Source organism: Sturnira hondurensis, unplaced genomic scaffold (genome assembly GCF_014824575.4).
Source record: "Sturnira hondurensis isolate 20B ecotype Veracruz unplaced genomic scaffold, ASM1482457v3 Scaffold0004152, whole genome shotgun sequence".
In the NCBI taxonomy this organism is placed as follows: Eukaryota; Metazoa; Chordata; class Mammalia; order Chiroptera; family Phyllostomidae; genus Sturnira; species Sturnira hondurensis.
The window spans coordinates 7,700,319-7,717,487 of record NW_028076783.1 but is presented as its reverse complement, the minus strand read 5'-3'; the positions used below and the strand labels follow the sequence as shown (position 1 = coordinate 7,717,487).

Sequence of the window (17,169 nt, the reverse complement as noted above, 5' to 3'; positions counted from 1 at the left end):
CAGGTTCTTCCTTTTGCTTCTATAAGCCCTAGAGCTTCAGCTGGTCAGTGTGGTTAAGAAATCCAGCCCAGTTATCTTGCAGATCTGCTACTCCACATGTCGTTTAAATATGATAACTTCAGTGAAAATCCTGTGAGCTTATAAAAAGTTATCTCAAATATTAATTTCCCTGCCTGTTATCACCATAAGTTATTTTTAAATGTTGAAATGGAAGAAAGAGTATATTAGTTTTGTAAAATCATCTATGTAAAAAATCAGATTTTCCAGAGATTTGGAGTAGGTTGTAAAGTACTAAATTTGCAGATCTTTGCAGACAGAGCAAGGGAAGTACTACTCCTCCTTGGAAAGTAGACTATTCGTCATGGGTCAAAGTGATGGGAACTTCAGGAGCTTGATTACAGCAGATGCCCTGCCACTAACAAACCCTGAGTGAGTCTTTCCTCTTCCCTTCCAGGAGATACAATGCTGCTTGGTGGCCAAAAAAAAAAAGAAGAAGAAGAAGAAGTAAAAATAAAAGTAAATAAATCTGGATTCCATCATTTTCTCATGAAGTGGTGACATTGGGTAAGTCATATAACCTATCTTGGGTTCAGTTTCCTAACTATAAAAATGAGAATAAGAATAAAAAACTTACTTCAAAATCATCAAAATATGAATTGATAAAGTGGATAGAGAGGTAGATAGAAACAAAATTAAAACAAGGTAGTAAACATTAATTGTAGAAATTCCATGGTGACTGTACGTGTGCTCACTATACAATTCTTTCAACACCTCTGTTTGAAAAATTTTAAATAATAAATTGTTAGGAAAATAAACCCCAAAAGGGCCACAATACATTTGTTAGGAGAGTCGGATGAGATGTGGATCTTTCAGCAATGCTCACCATAAGAGCCTGGCACACATTGCCACTGGTTATTTACTGCACAGGTACAAGACGGGACAAGATAATAGATCCTTTCAACTCTTGCAATCTGTGAGTCAGAGTTTGGTGAGCTGGAGACAGGACCTGCATGAGCAGAAAGAGAAGCCAGGCCACATGACACAGAAACCAGATGGACAGAGAGGAGCCAGGGTGTAGCCACAGACATTTGAGAAACCAAGAGTTAAGCACAAAGAGTCGCAGCAGGACCCTATGCAAGAAATACTTGATCTGGGGAGACCTTGAAAAAAAAAAGGCACATTACCTTTATTACATGCCATTTTAATGTGCTTCTCTATCAATCATCCCCTTGGTAGGAGAAAAGCACTGGATTTAGAGTGCAAACCTGAAATTAAATCCTGTCTCTGCCACACTAGTTTTGTGACAACAGGAGATATTCATTCAAGTATCTACTAGGCCACCTGTACAGAGAATACCTACAATGACAAAAGTGAGCCCCATGGTAACTATGATGCTTCTGCTATGACCTCTTGCCCATAAATGATTGGGCCAATCAGATTTTCTTTCTTGAGAATCAACCAAGAGACACACTCCTGGGAATGTGTCACATTCGTGGCAGAGAAATAAAAAAAAATCATGAACTCTTGGAACTGAGTTCTTTGGAAATTACCTGGTTTCCATCCTTGAATCCATAACAAAACCCCATTATCTTTCCAACAAATTTCAACTTTTGCTTAAGCAAGCCAGTACTGACTTTTATTTTGTGTAATCAAAAATATTTATTCACTAATACAATTACCCTTCTAAACAAGAGTTTTCCTGAAGTTTTCAGGCCTTGGTTTCATCATCTATAAATGAGAAAAACACTTCTTTCAGGAACTGATGCAAAAATCAAAGAAGACCAGGTGCATACCACATTTTTCAGACCATAAGATGCACATAGGTTTTAGAGGAGGAAAATAGGAAAAAAAATTCAAAGCAAAAAATGTGGTAAAATATTTAATAACATAAATTACATAATATTTCATCAATGTAAGCATAAACAGAACTCAACAGCAGGATTAACAACCATTATTCCTCCCAAATGGGGGGTGGGGGGCAGTCTGTCTTATAGTCAGAAAAATACGGTACTTAGAAAATAATGAACATTTAAAGTGCATCTCAGTTTCAACCTGCACATCTCTTACAGTAATACTTGGAGTCCCTTTGATTAGGTGGAGGACTGCTGATGGTGAAGAGAGAGAAAAGTGAGACTTTGCTAAAATCTCTCAAACAAGCAGCACCTGGCCTCAGTGTGCCCTGTACCTCTTGCTAAGTGGCCCCAGGCCCAGCGCTAGTGGCAGCAAGCATTTGGTCTGTAGCTTGACCTTGCCTGACCACCTCCCAGCCCAGCACAAGTAGCAGCCATCTTCAGATTGCTTTGTAGCTCATGCTGGGAGGTCCCAAGCAGAACATAAGTGGTGGCTGACCTTGGCCTGTACCTCCTGGGAGGCCTCAGAGCAAGCACACCCAGTGGACAGCTTTGGATCATGTTGAAGCACTATCCAACTGCCTCCACAAGTTACACAGTCAAGGGGAGGACTCAGTGGGTACCAGAGCCCTGTTGAAGTAAGTCCTGCCCTATGGGGTTGGCCCATGCACAGCTGATCCTCCATGGTGGCTAGTGGTATGTGGTCATAGCTAATCCTTGCAGCTGATCAGCCTGGGGGTAAATCCATCCCACTGATGTGCCAAATGCAATCAGGGCTCACCTGCAAGAGAGTGTGAACAGCCCACATAGGAGTGTGTGCACCTGGAGTGCCCAGCTTGGGTAACGGGGGAGGCTATGCCACTGGACCCTACAGAATACCTACTACATAAGGCCACTCTACCAAGCTCTGGAGGTGTAGCAGCTCTGCCTAGAAACAAATGCAGGGAGGCTGTCGAAATGAGGAGACAAAGAAACATGTCTCAAATGAAAAAAATAGAACAAAACTCTAGTAAAAGAACTAAACAAAATAAAGACAAGCAATCTACAAAGATGCAAAGTTCAAAAAACTGGTTATAAGGATTCTCAATGAATTTAATGAAAACTTCAAAAGCATTTTAAAAACATGGAAACCATAAGAAATAACCAGTCAGAAATGAAAGATAAACTAACTGAAAATGAAGAATAATTTATAGGGAGTCAACAGTAGACAGATGAAGCAGAGAATTAAATCAGTAATTTGGAATATAAGGAAGCAAAAAACACCCAATCAGAAGAAAAAAACAGAAAAAATATTTTTTAAAAATGAGGGTAGTGTAAAAAGCCTCCGGGGCCATGTCAAGCACATTAACATTCACATCATGGGAGCACTGGAAGGAGAAGGAGAGCAAGACATTGAAAACCTATTTGAAAAAATAATGACAGAAGACTTCCTCAAACTGGTGAAGGAAATAGAAGACTAGGAAGTGCAGAGAGTCCCAAACAAGATGAGCCGAAGACACATCATGATGAAAATACAAAAGGTTAAACACAGAGAGAATCTTAAAAGCAACGAGAGAAAAGCTACCTGCAGGGAAACTTCCATAAGAGTGTAAGCTGATTTCTTAATAGAAACTTTGTAGGTCAGAAGGGATTGGCAAGAAATAGTGAAAGTGATGAAAAGCAAGGAGCTACAACCAAGATTACTCTACCTAGCAAAACTTTCATTTATTGTAGAAATGAAGGATAGATAAAAAGCTTCCAAGACAAGAAAATGCTAAGAGAGTTCACCACCACCAAACTGGTACTACATGATGTGTTAAACAGTCTTCTTTAAGAAGAAAAAAAAAGATAAAAAAATATGAACAATAAAATGGCAATAAATCTATATCTATCAACAACTGAATCTAAAAAGCAAATTAAATGAACAAGTAGAACAGAAGCAGACTCATCAATGCAAAGAACATTTTGACAGTTGGCAGATGGGAGGGGGTTGGGGAGATGAACGAAAAAGTGAAGGGATGAAGAAGTATAGGTTGGTTAAAAATTAATAAAATAATCAATATCCAAAAAAGGCATGTTTTGGAGTGACAAATTCTGCTTCCCTTCAAAACAATCTAGTCATTAAAAAATACAGTATTTATATGAGTTACCTAGAATAGTCAAATTTATAAAAACAGGAAGTAAAATGGTGGTTGTCAGAGGCTGTGGAGAATGGGAAATTAGGAGTTATTGTTTCATGGATATAAAGTTTTAGTTTTGCAAGATGAAAAAGTTCTGGGGATTGGTTGTGCTATGATGTGAATGTACTTAACACAACTAAACTGTGCAGTTAAAAAATGGTTAAGATGGTAAATTCTATGTTATGTGTATTTTACCACAATTTAAAAAAAATTAAAGAGAGGCTTTCCAGTCTGAGTGAATGCATAAAAATCTAGCAATAACACAGTATGTCACTAGGGAAATGGAAATTAAAATAATGATGAGTTACCAATAGAAGCCTAATAGGCTTTCTTCCATTCTATTAGAAACTTCCAAAAGAGTGTAAGCTGATTTCTTAATAGAAACTTTGTAGGTCAGAAGGGATTGGCCAGAAATAGTGAAAGTGATGAAAAGCAAGGAGCAACAACCAAGATTTTCTTCCATCTAACAGAATGGAAGAAACCCAGAACACTGATAACATCACATGCTGTGGAAGATGTGAAGAAGCAGCCACTCTTGTTCATTGCTGGTGGAAATGTAAAACTTTGCAGCCATTCTGGAAGACAGCTTGACAGTTTCTGGCAAAACTAAACATACTCTTGCCATAGGATACAGCAGTTGTGCTCCTCAGTATTTGCTCAAACAAATTGAAAGTAATGTCCACACAAAAACCTCTGCATGGATGTCTATGGCAGCTGTTGAATGAACCCAAAAGCAGTCTGGAGGCTTTGGCTAGAAATATATAATAGATTTATTAAAGGATCTTAGGGTTTGTAAACCGGAAATATAATTAGGCAGAAATCCGAAAGTGTTCTAAAGAAAAAAGAAAGTTAAGAGTTCTTAGAGTAAAATGTACAGTCTTGAGAATAGTTAAGTTCTGCATTGTTAGCCCTAGTGTAACAGGGAGCAGCCAAGAGGGAGGCCCCAAATAGGGACTTGGAATAGGGTCCAGAACTCAAGGTTTCCAGGAAATATTAGAAAGATATATAAGATGTCCTCACTCATTCCCTGCCATAGGTGTGAGTTGGGGGAAGGGACCCATGGAGCAGGAACATGGAGAGCTGTTTTGCATAGCAACAGCTTTGCAGCTAACCTGTGGCATGGTCATTTAACATATCTATAACCTACAACTGGTTGCATAAATATGTTCAATAGCTGTGGCCATGCTTTGAGGCAGGGGGAGGGAAGTGACTTCCACTCAAGATGTAACTGGGATGCAACTCCCTCTTATAGCACCTGCATGAGAGCTTGGAGATGATTGGCTCTACACCATTGGGCCACATCTGCCCAGGCCCACTGTGCCAGCCCAGTAAAGCTGGAAGGATATGGGAATGCTGGCAAATGTAGCTGATTGTGGGAGGAGCCTGAAATGGGGTTGCAGAGGAAGATTGGCGTGGGGATTAAAACCCAGACTCAGCAGCCATGTCAGAGAGAACCACGTGGCTTTGGCCAGGGTGGAGACCCCCAGAGCTTTGCAAAGGAGAACCACTCAGTTTGATCCTGGCCGACGACACAGCTGGTGGTGTCGGGAGCCTCAATCTACTTTGTTTCCTGAGATTCGGTACCCCAGTTTAGGGCAGAGGGAAAAGGAAGGACTGTGTGCATCTGTGAGTATCCTAAAGGACTTTGATATTTTAATAAAGACATTAGGTCACTACTTTAAGTCTGTATAGCTTTAAATAAACATTTCCTTTTCACAAATCTCTGGCATTGAGAAACATCTTTCTTCTGGCATCAGACAAGCAAACCTACTGGGGGAGTCCTTCGGTAATAGTATAGCACCCCCCTTGGCCCTGTTCTGTAACACGAGGATTGGCCCAGGACAGTTATCAGTCAGATGTCAGGCAGTTTGGATAATACAGGTCAGGAAGATGGGTTGCCCACACTTGGAAGCAATCGAGATATCCTTCAGTAGGTGAATGGATAAACTACAGTACATTCAGACAATAGAATATTATTCCACACTAAAATAAATGGGCTATTAAACCATGAAGAGGCATGGAGGAAACTTAGTTTATTACTAATGGAATAAAAAGGCCAGTCTGAAAAGGCTATTAACTATATGATACTAACTATATGACATCTGGAAAAGGCAAAATCATGGAGACAGTAAAAGAAAAAATAAGTGATTTCCAAGGGTTAGAAAACAGGGACTGATAAATAGATGGAGAACAGGGGATTTTTAGGGCATTGAAACTATTCTGTATGATAGTGTAATGATGGTACATGTCATTATACATTTGTCAAAAACATATAGGACATAGGACAATACCAAGAGTGAATCATAATGTAAGTGAATCATAATGTAATCATAATGTGAATCTTATGGACTTTGAGTTATATTAACATGTCAATGGTTCATCAGTTGTAAGAAATGTACTACTCTGGGGCAGGTTGTTGATAGTAAGGGAGGCTTTGCTTATGCTGGGGCAGGAAATATGAGTATATAAGAACTCTGCACTCTCTGATAAATTTTGCTGTGAACCCAAATTTCCCTGCTGTAAAAAATAAAGTTTATTAAAAAGTTTTTAAGAAGAAGGAGGGGTTGATTGAGTTTGAAATTTGGTTTAAAAAAAGCTTATTCTGCTTGAAATTTTAAAAATTTAATCAGTTACATATAAATGTCTGACTTGAGTTTCTGTTTGGTTTCTTCCTGGTGCTGATATTGATTTGAAAGAGAAAGAAATACAAAGTAGCTACATAGGAAACAAAAGCTGATGGACAGGTAACATACATTTTTTATATAGGGGGCCAGTCAGAATTTATTTGGCAATAAGCAAGATATTAAAGAACTTTTTATTTGGATTATACTATGAGTCATTAGAAATTCTATCTTTCAAATTGAGAATGTGGGGGTGGGTACAGGTAGAAAGCATGGAAAGACCTGAGATCAGAATTAATCCAAAGCAGAAAAATAAAGGTTTTTCTGAAATTCAAAGTAAGAGGCAAAGCTTAGATGCTTACTGAGAGATGTCAACTAGTCCTTAGCATTTATTGTTCTTTCTATCTTGCCCTATCCATTGCTTCTCATAAATCCATATGCTCAATTATCTAAAAAATAAGATCTCTTTTATTTAAAAATAATCTCAGGTGAGTGAGTAGTGACCTTTACTTATTTAGGTCTTCACCATGTGGTTCTTGAATTCTGGTCTCTGGACCAGCTCCATCAGTATCACTTAGGAACCTGACAGAAATACAAATTCTCAGATCCTAACCCAGAAGCAAGGAATCAGGGACTCTGGAGGTGGGGACCAGCCATGTTGTTTTAACAGGTCCTGTAGATGATTCTGATGCTTACCAAAGTTTGAGAACCACTGTCTTAACCAAACTCTGAGGCTTGCAAAACCAAGGCTCTACTAATTATTCACTGGCAGCCACCAGGCCTATGGATTTGTAGATATAGGGCCTTAGAGGCAACAGCCAACCTTCCTAGGGCATGTCTTGGATTTTCAAGCTTATTAGTTATTAGTATGGTAGTATTTCTTACCCTAGTCATATAAGTACATAGCACTTATAGTTCACTCTATCCGTAGGTGTACCACTTCCTCCTGCCTGTGTAGTATAAAAAAAAGCATGCATAATGAAAGAATGAAAGGGCAGGCCAAGAAGACTACAGAAGGAGGGAGTTGATAAAAATATGGCAACTTCAAATTCATTGGTACAAGAAATAGCTAAAGTTTAGTTGATGGCAATGGCCTAATGGAAAAAGAACCATCTCATTCTTTGTTTGCTCCTTTTCACCACCCTTCCCTTCCCCCTGAGTCCCACTCCTCTAATTCACCCAACTCTGCCCCTACAGCTCTCACCCTACAGATGCCTTGAAGCTACTTCTAAATAACCTGGATTCAGAAGACAAGAGAGGAGAAGACAACAAAAAGAGAAACCACATTGTTTCAACTGAATAAAACTGCTAACCTCACAGTCTCTAGCCTTTATAGATGAGGCATGGTTCTATAATTGAATGAGATGATGTTTGAGATTGTTTCCACCCTGTAACACCAAAGAACCATTTGTGGAAGACAGATCAAAATATGGACTCCAGAGTCAGAAAACATATCAACCAACTCCAGCTCCAGCACTTTCATGCTGAGAGAACCTGAGCACGTGATTCCACCTCTGTACCACTGGGTTACCTCATCTCTAAAATGGGGAGAATCAAAGCATCTCTCTCATAGGGTCATTAATTAATATTAAATGAGATCATCCATGGAAAACATTCAGAACCATGTCTGGCACATATCAAGGGCTAGATTAATGTGAGCTGTTAAGCTTATTATTATTGTCCCTAAAATGCTTTTCAGCTTTCAGCAGCATCTTGAAAGTTTCCAGGCACAGCATCAGGGTAGTGAGAAACCAGGAGGCATACATGTGTGAGGGTGACCAGGATGGAAGGCTGTGGAAAAGCAGTGCAGCAATAGCTGGTTTATTACAACACTTTACTGTGAGGTGTTACTGGACAGGGCCACAAGACTTGTATTTGAATTACAGCAGTGGTTTTCAAGAGGAGATGAAGTGGGGGTGACTTTGTCCCCCAAGGGGGCATTTCATAATGTCTGGAGACATTTTTTTGTTGTCACAGCTGGTGCTTGCAACTGGTATGGGATAGGTGCCAGAGGTACTGCTAAACATCCTATGATACACAAGACAGTACCTCATAGCAAAAAAATTATCTACCTCAAACTCCCGACAAACAAAAGCCCTAGACCAGATAGTTTCACGGGAGAATTCTACAGAGCATTTAGGGAAGAGCTAACCCCTATCCTTCACAGACTATTCCAAAAAATCCAAAAGGATGGAAGACTCCCAAACTCTTTTTATGAAGCCAGCATCATCCTAATCCCAAAACGAGGTAAAGACACAACAAAGAAAGAGAACTTCAGGCCAATATTGCTGATGAACATAGGATTTTATTGCTAAAATCCTCAGCAAAATATTTGCAAACTGAATCCACAATACATTAAAAAAATCATACGCCATGACCAAGTGGGATTCATTCCAGGGATGCAAGGATGGTTCAACATTTGCAAATCAGTAAATGTAATACACCACATAAACAAAAGCAAAGACAAAAAACACATGATCATATCCATAGATGCAGAAAAAGCTTTTGATAAGGTACAACACCCATTTATGATAAAAAACACTCAGCAAAGTGGGAATAGAGGGAACATTCCTCAACATAATAAAGGCCATATATGAGAGACCTACAGCCAATATCATACTCAATGGGCAAAAACTAAAAGCTTTTCCACTAAGATCAGGAACAAGACAAGGTTGTCCACTTTCACTACTTCTATTTAATATAGTATTGGAAGTTTTAGCCACAGCGATCAGACAAGAAGAGGAAATAAAAGGCATTCAAATTGAAAAGGAGGGAACAAAACTGTCACTGTTTGCAGATGACATGATAGTGTACATGGAAAATTCTATAGACTCTACCCAAAAAACTGCTCGAACTAATAAATGAATTTGGCAAAACAGTGAGTTACAAAGTCAATATCCAGAAATAAATGCCATTTCTGTATACCAACAGTAAAACAGCAGAGCAGAAATCAAGAAAAAAATCCCATTTGATATAGCAAAAAGAAAAATAAAATACCTAGGAGTAAACCTAACCAAGGAGGTAAAAGACCTGTATGCAGAAAACTACACAACACTGAAGAAAGAAATCAAGGAAGACACAAACAAATGGAAACATATACTGTGTTCATGGATCGGAAGAATTAACATCATTAAAATGTCCATACTATCCAAAGAAATTTACATATTCAATGCAATACCTATTAAAGTACCAATGGCATATTTCACAGACATAGAACAAACACTTTAAAAATTTATATGGAAACATAAATGACCCTGAATAGCTGCTACAATTTTGAGAAAGAAGAGCAAAGTAGGAGGGATCACAATACCTGATACCAAACTGTATTATAAGGCCGCTGTAATCAAAACAGCCTGGTACTGGCATAAGAACAAACATATAGACCAATGGAACAGAACAGAGAGCCCAGAAATAAACCCAACTCTCTATGGTCAAGTAATATTTGACAAAGGGGGCAGAAGCATAAAATGGAGTAAAAATAGCCTCTTCAACAAATGGTGTTGGGAGAACTGGACAGCTACGTGCAAAAAAGTGAAACTCGAGCACCAACTTAGACCATACACCAAAATAAATTCAAGGTGGATAAAAGACTTAAATATGAGCCATAACACCATTAAACTCCTAGAGGAGAACATAGGCAGGAAAACCTCAGATATTTCATGCAGCAACATTTTTACTGCTATGTCCCCTAGAGCGAGGGACATAAAGGAAAGAATAAACAAATGGGATCTCATCAAAATAAAAAGCTCTGCAAGCCTAAGGAAAACAGTATTAAAATAAAAAGAGAACCAACCATATGGGAAAACATATTTGCCAATGATACCTCAGACAAGGGGTTAATCTCCAAAATATACAAAGAACTTAACAAGATTGCACTCTAAGAAGACAAGCAACCCAATTAAAAAATGGGCAAAGGACTTGGACAGATACTTGCCCAAGGAGGACATACAGAGGATCCAAAGACACATGAAAATATGCTCAATATTGCTAGCTATCAGAGAGATGCAAATTAAAACCACAATGAGATACCACTTTACACCAGTCAGAATGGCTATCATAAACAAAGCAACAAACAACAAGTGTTGGAGAGGTTGTGGGGAAAAGGGGACCCTAGTTCACTCTTGGTGGGATTGCAGACTGGTACAACCACTATGGAAAACAGCATGAAATTTTTCTTAGAAAACTAAAAATGGATTTGCCTTTTGACCTGGCAATTCCACTGCTATTATTATACCCTAAGAACCCTGAAACACCAATCCAAAATAACCTATGCACCCCAATGTTCATAGCAGCACAATTTATAATAGCCAAGTACTGGAAGCAACCTAGGTGCCCATCAGTAAATGAGTGGATCACAAAGCTATGGTACACTTACACAATGGAATTCTATGAAGCAGAAAGAAAGAAGGAGCTCCTACCCTTTGTGACAGCCATGGGTGGAACTAGAAAGCATTATGCTAAGGGAAATAAGTGAGGTGGTGAGAGACAAATACCACATGATCTCACCTTTAACAGGAACCTAAACAACAAAATAATCAAATAAGCAACATATAACCAAAGACACTGAAATAGAGAATAGGCTGACAGTGTCCAGAGGGGAGAGGGGAGGGAATTTCAGGGGAAAAGGGGAAGGATTTACAGGAAAGAGTATAAAAGATACATGGACAAAAACTAGGGAGCACAGAAATGGGAGGGAGGGGGAGGGGAGGGAGAGGGCTGGGTGGGTGGGCTGGGATAGGAGTAAAAGACAGAAAACTGTATTTGAACCACAATTTTAAAAAATAAGCAAAATGATAAAAAATAAATTTCAAAAATATATTAAGAATACAGAGATTTGAGAAACTTTGAATTATGACATTAGGTGATATTATCTTAATAAAACTTGACACATTTTTCTTTCATTCTTCAAAAAGGCAATGGCATGGAAGATTCTGCACTTGATGGGAGGAGAGAATGGGTGACATCTAAGATTCCTTTAACTCCCAAGCTTGATATATCTAGTTGACCCTCAACCACAAACTTAAGTCAACAGGATACTTTCACCCTTTTCCCCTTGGCTTATTTCCTTTCTTTAAAGACAAACAGAATTTTTGAAAAAGATGGTTAGGTATTAGAAGGTAACCCTAAGGCCTTAGGAAAAATGTTTCCTGCTAAAACAAAGACCATCAATGACAATTAGAGAATTTTAAAGCTGGAAGAATCCTTGGAAATGATCTAGCAACTAGGTTTTAGTTGAAATCTTTCACTACATTCCACAAATGAGGAAACTGAGATATAGAATGGCCAAGCTACTCCATGTAGGTCATAATGCTACAGCATAATGCTACAGCCATCAGAAGGTCTAGATTCTTCCAAAATATTTATTCAACTTATTAATCAGATGGTGATACTATCAAGGCTATTTCTAGAAATCCCTGAATATGGGTGTTGCTTCACAGAGTGGTGGCAGTGGACATTAAAAAAAATATTCAAGAAGTACTCAAGGAAAAAGAATAAAACCTCCCTGTTAAGCTGTGGCCACTACTGATGAAGGAAGAGGAGAAATAGAAAGGTGACCAACAAGGCAACACAGATGATGTTGCCTGCGGAACAACAGATGGGAAAATCAGGAGGGCTGGGGTAGCAGGTTGCTCGGGTTGAGTTCCAGGTGCTGTTCTTTGGGGAGGAAGAAGAGGGGGTGAACAGTGTGTGGGAGGTCCAGTCAAACTCAGGTGGAAGAAAACACATTTAATTTGTTGGTTATGAGTGAGGCAGCCATGGCCCTTAGAAGAAGCAGCTTCAGGAGTAAAATCCAGACAACTCGGAGATACAAGAGACCCCGCCTCCCTGGGCCTTGAGCCCTCAGGAAGAGCCTGCTAGTTCTGACACACTTCAGTGGAATGACAACCTGCTCAGCTGTATAATAATAATTATAACAAAGATGTTTCCCATTGGAGGAAATGATGCAAACACAAGAGAGAATTAATTTAGGGTAAGGGTACATGGAGAAAATAAAGATAAGATTAAAAGGTGCCTTGAGAATTCTGCAAGCCATCTTTGCTTTTTACTAATTTTTCCCTACACTCATCACTTCCTAGGGGAAGGCTGCTTCTCAGAACTCCAGGAGCTTCTCAGCCTGTCCTGAATTTTTCCTTGAGTCTAGGACACCGCATCCATCACCAGTGTCCTTCTCCTTCAACACCTGTGCTCTCTGGCAGCAAGCGGCAACTTCTCCCTCATCGCTAATGCCAAGTCCCATACAGGGGACTAGGGGAACACCACCCACAGCCCCTGAGAGTCACCCACAGCTTTATGACCCAGGCAGAGATAAAAGATGAGGAGGGCAAACTTGCCTCAGTGCCCTCCCAACACCTTTGGTTTATGGCAAATCTGTACCCTAGGAAAGATTTTTTTGGTACATTCTAACGGATTAGACAGAAAACCAAACCATCATTTTTTCTTAACATTGAACTCTATAGCAAAACCAGCCGGTGCCCGTGACTTCCCCACCTCTGCCAGCCTCCACTTTGAAAAGGCAGCCAACAGCATGGTGCCACACACTGGGTAGCAAGCTGAGGGGAAATGCATCTTAAATTGGGTTGGGATTCTGTGAGAGACAACCGCAGGACGCTAGTACTGGCAGTGACAGGAACGCTTCATGCAGTACAGCGTGTCCACACAGCCAGTTAGACACTCAGGACACGCATATCTTGTCACATACACACTCACACAGTTAGACAGAGTACACTCATCACATCACACACCCAGGACCATCCACACAGTCCACATGTGTCTGGTTACACACACACATTATGGATGCACAACCTACGTCTCTCTCTCTCTCTCTCTCTCTCTCTCTCTCTCTCTCTCTCTCTCTCTCTCTCTCATTCACACACACTCACCCGTACACACACAACCTGCCATAGTCAATGAACACACAAGCAGTTCCACGAGTACTTACGTACCCAAGCGCAGGGCACTAGCCCCAACCCTACAGTGGTCCCACGCTGGAGACATGTCCTGGACAGGCAGCAGCCCACCTACAACCTGAGCCACCGCGCAGCCCATCTCTGCGGCAAAGCCCAGGCTCCGGAATCCAGAGCGCCCGAGCCCCTCACCTGGTCGTGCCACCCTGCCCCCACCGCGACCCCACCGACACACGTGGGCTCTCGGGCTCCAGGCCCCCGCGCACCCGCCGCACCTACCCGCTGCCTGAGGCGACGGAGCGAGGCGCCCTGGCGGACTGAAACCGCCACCCAGAGCCACGGAGCCGAGCTTCTGCCGCCGCCACCGCTGCCGCTGCGCTCCCAGCCGCTGCCTGCGCCCTCCCTGCCGCCCCCTCGGGTGCCGGCTCCAGCCCCCGCGTAGGGAGGCTGCCGGGCTCAAGGCGCGGGCCCGGGGCCGCGGGCGGCAGGGCCCCCCGCCCCGGCTCACCTGGGTGCGCCTTGCATAGTCCTCCTTCCTGGCCCTCGGAGCCCGCCCCGCCGATTCAGCAGCCCCCCAGCTGGAGCGGTCCCCGCTGCTGCCCCCACCGAACGCGGGGGACCGCAGGGGCCCGGCTGGGGAGGCCTGGTGCACAGGGGAGTGGGCACAGACGCAGTGGGGGAAGGACCTCACCCCCGGGGCTGGCCAGCCTTCTCTCTCCGGAAGCAAGCGCTGTCCTGGGCTCCCTGCTGGCTCCTGGGTGACCTTGGGCAAGTTGATTAACCTCTCTGAGTGTCCATTTCTTCTATCGTAAGATAAGTATGAGAGCGTTTGTGTCGGGGCAAACCCTACCCCTTACTGTATAGCTTACTTCCTTATGCCTCTGGCTGCCAGGGCAGGTTCAGTTTGGGAGCAGGGTTCAGAGTGAGCTCCGTTGTTCCTTAGCTACAGGCTCTCAAGTTTTCCAGAGGCAAGGTTTCATTATCCTGAAGTCTTCAGAAGTGATCCTGCCAATATTTGTTAGTTCACTCTGTGCTTCCCAGCTCTGTCCACTCGTGGCCTTGAGGATGTGATTAGGTCTATAAAATGGGGACCCTAAACTGGTCGCTGTGTTGAGAGTGTCCAAAGCTCCTACCCGCGCGGCACCCAGTGCCTGTGATATCTGTGAGGAACCAAAACATTTTTTTCCTCGACACATCTGATAAAGTCCTGGAATTGCAGGAGAAAACAGGTCAAGAGTTAAAACGTGTTGGAAAGGGAGGAGGAAAGAACCTGCCTTTGGTGAGACAGGTGAGGGAGCCAAAAGGCCTACTAGAGGGATATTTCACCCCCTCAAGGACCACGGGGCTGCCAGGAAGCTTGACATCGCAGAGAAGCCTTGACAGCAGTTAACCTTCAAAAGCAAGTCTTCCGAGATGATCTTAAAAGCTATTAACTTAAAATCGTGAGTACAATCCAAGTGAACTGGACATTTAAATTGACCAACCCACTCACACCAGAAACTCTGAGCCTGTCCTTTTCTCAGCTTCTTTCTCTGCCAATATTCCTGCCTCTCATTTCCCACTTCTTTTGGGGGGATACGTCTTCCTCGTGGTCTATATGTGTTCCCCATCTTACTCGTACACTTTCTCTCTCTTCCCGTTACAGCCTGCCCCCATCCTGTTACCTCTTCTTTATCATCTTTGTGCTTTGTCTGTCCCAACATCATGGTGTCACTCTCAGCCATTCTGATTCCTACCTGTCACTTCTCTCCCTGACATGTGTATATCCTAAATTTTTATTCCTCTTTTATCCCCCACTCAAAATTTAAAAGTGGAAATATTAGGTTATTTCTCAACCAAGATGCTAAGATCCAAACTTGAGTTAGTCATTATGCCACTTCCCTATATCACATGCATGTGACAACATGACATCATTATCCTGACCATCACCTTTGGCAGCTCTACCTCTGTTCCCCTTCTCCCCACACTCCACTCAACTGCTCCCTGGTTCCCAGGGAGTCTGTCCCAGCTCTACCGCTGGCATCTGTCCTCTCCTCCCTCTTCCCACAGAACTGAATCATATCTTTTCTGGAAGCACCAGAAAGATCTTCTAACTGGTCTGTGCCCTCTAGTCCTTCCTCTCTCCTGAGGTCAGCATGTTCAGATCCTCAGGATATCACACTTCCTCCAAAGCCCTAGTGACATGAAGACAGAAAACACCTCCCCTAAAACAACCACGTCCCAAGACCAAGAACCTGGGAACATGTTCCCTCACATGGCAGAAGGGACTTGGCAACGGTGATTCAATTGAGGACCTTAAAACTGAGAGACTATACTGGATTTGACCATTGGGCCCTGAAAAGCATCCTTTAAAGTGGAAGAGAGAAGCATCAGTGATTCGGTGTGAGATGGAATTGAGCAGTTGTTGCTGGCCTTGAACGTGAAAGAAGGAGTCCCGAGCCAGAGAAGGCAGACAGCCTCCAGAAGCTGGGGAAGGCAGCCCTGCAGACACTTTGAGTGAAGTGCAGTGAGACTCCTGTCAGACTTCTGATCTAGAGAGTTGTGTGATGATCGGTTTGTGTTGTTTGAGCCACTAAGTGATTTGTTGCAGCAACAATAGCTAATACAGTGGCTTTCTTCTACTCATGGAGGTCCATGCAAGTGTCTTATCTTGTTATTAAGAGCAATCCAAGGTAGCCCTAGTTTTTAGCTATCTTGCTATACCCACACCTTGCATTTTCAAGCAATTTGTCCTTGACACACTTTCTTCTCTTGTCTCACAGTGTTCTCTCCAGAATGCCCTCCAGGTGTTGCCACTGCCCCTCCTCAATGCTCCCAGTTTCCATGGAGTTGTCCTGATCACTCCCTTCTTTGATTTCCTAGAAAAAGTATTTCTTCAACATGGGTCCCATTTCTTTTTTTAAGGGTTTATTTATTCATTTTTAGAGAGAGTAGAAAGGAGAGAGAAAGAGAGGGAGGGAAACATTGATGTTCGAGAACTAAATTGATTGGTTGCCTCTCATACCCCCCCAACTGGGGTCCTGGCCTGCAAACTAGGCATGTGCCCTGACTGGGAATCGAACCAGCAACCTTTAAGGTTGCAGGCTGGCACTCAAACCACTGAGCCACACCAGCCAGGGAAGATCCCATTTTAAATGGTGCTTTTTAATGGGGAGTAGGGAACAAAGAGAAGAGAACTCCTGATGCACAGGTAGAAACTGCTCCTGGCTCTCTGCTCCCACAGCACTGTGCTCATCTCTCTCCTGTAGCAGTTACCACCACACTCAGTATTTGTGGAGTTATTTACGTTTCTGCATGGCCCAGGGTGGTGAGTACCTCCCAGGTGGAGACCACATCTTAACCCCCTTTCTGTGTCCCAGTCCCTTGAACCATGCCAGGCACACAGTAGGGACTCAGTAACTGTTTTGTAAGTGAATGGATGAGGAGAATAAGTGTGATGTCTGGTTGTGTTGAGCAGTCAAAGCTATTAGTAAAATTTTCTTGCATCCTCTGTCTCTGTTTAATACAGCTGGTTAATTGGAGCACCTAAGTTAATATGATGTGGGTTTAGATGAGACTGCTTTAATGCACAGCTTGAAACATAGGCTTTTCATTTTTTTCATTTGTTTTGGTTTTGCTTTTGCTCAAGAAGACT

General features: G+C 42.2%; 1 protein-coding gene across 5 annotated transcripts in view; it reads right to left on the bottom strand.

Annotated features, from left to right (window-relative positions):
• The window catches only part of HTR4 (5-hydroxytryptamine receptor 4), a 148,694-nt gene extending 133,824 nt beyond the window's left edge, over positions 1-14,870 (bottom strand). For 4 of the 5 annotated variants that reach the window (XM_037044968.1, XM_037044971.1, XM_037044970.1 and 1 more), the window contains exon 1: positions 13,815-13,880. The gene's annotated coding sequence lies outside the window, so the exon portion shown is untranslated. Of the gene's footprint in view, positions 1-13,814; positions 13,881-14,226 lie in introns of those variants that run through there. The other variant, XM_037044969.1, reaches the window with a different exon arrangement.
• Positions 14,871-17,169: the final 2,299 nt, after the last annotated feature.